This window comes from Odontomachus brunneus, unplaced genomic scaffold (assembly GCF_010583005.1).
Source record: "Odontomachus brunneus isolate Ranch 3 - 2012 unplaced genomic scaffold, Obru_v1 Obru_scaffold_100, whole genome shotgun sequence".
Classification (NCBI taxonomy): Eukaryota; Metazoa; Arthropoda; class Insecta; order Hymenoptera; family Formicidae; genus Odontomachus; species Odontomachus brunneus.
In genome coordinates, this window is record NW_022639550.1 from 224,664 (window position 1) to 225,170 (window position 507).

The 507-nt window shown below is 46.4% G+C and overlaps 2 protein-coding genes across 6 annotated transcripts in view; one reads left to right on the forward strand and one right to left on the reverse strand.

Moving 5' to 3' along the window:
* The window catches only part of LOC116848778, a 172,969-nt gene that overhangs the window by 73,301 nt on the left and 99,161 nt on the right, over positions 1 to 507 (reverse strand). The gene's annotated exons all lie outside the window — the stretch shown is intronic.
* LOC116848781 overlaps positions 1 to 507 on the forward strand; it is a 156,516-nt gene that overhangs the window by 48,214 nt on the left and 107,795 nt on the right. The window lies entirely within an intron of this gene.

Consider the following 507-nt stretch of genomic DNA (forward strand, 5'->3'; position numbering starts at 1 on the left):
CTCTCTCTCTCTCTCTCTCTCTCTCTCTCTCTCTCTCTCTCTCTCTTGATAATGGACCGACACTATCACCCGAAATTCGGCACCGCGTTATCTATCCATCCTTCTGACCATCCTTGAACTTCTAATCTCCGATTAATATATCCGATGATTGTCCGATTCTATTACTAGAACAAGTCGAAGATAACAGTGAGAGTGATAGATGCCGACTTGACAAGCGTCGGTCGAATGTATCGAGAAATGAGGAATTACTCTCTGATCAAATATTTACGATATCTTCCGACGATCCCTATTTTCGACGCACCCGTCATTTATTCCCACGTGAAACTCACTTTTGACAGACACAAGACGCGTGAAACTCGGAGCAGCGTCGATCGATGTAATTATGGCGGTTGCTCGGTGCAGAAGGTTAAAGATGACCTCGCAGTTGACGATGGGCGCCGAAAATTCGCGCTCTCTCACTCTCTCTCTCTCTCTCTCTCTCTCTCTCTCTCTCTCTCTCTCTCTCTC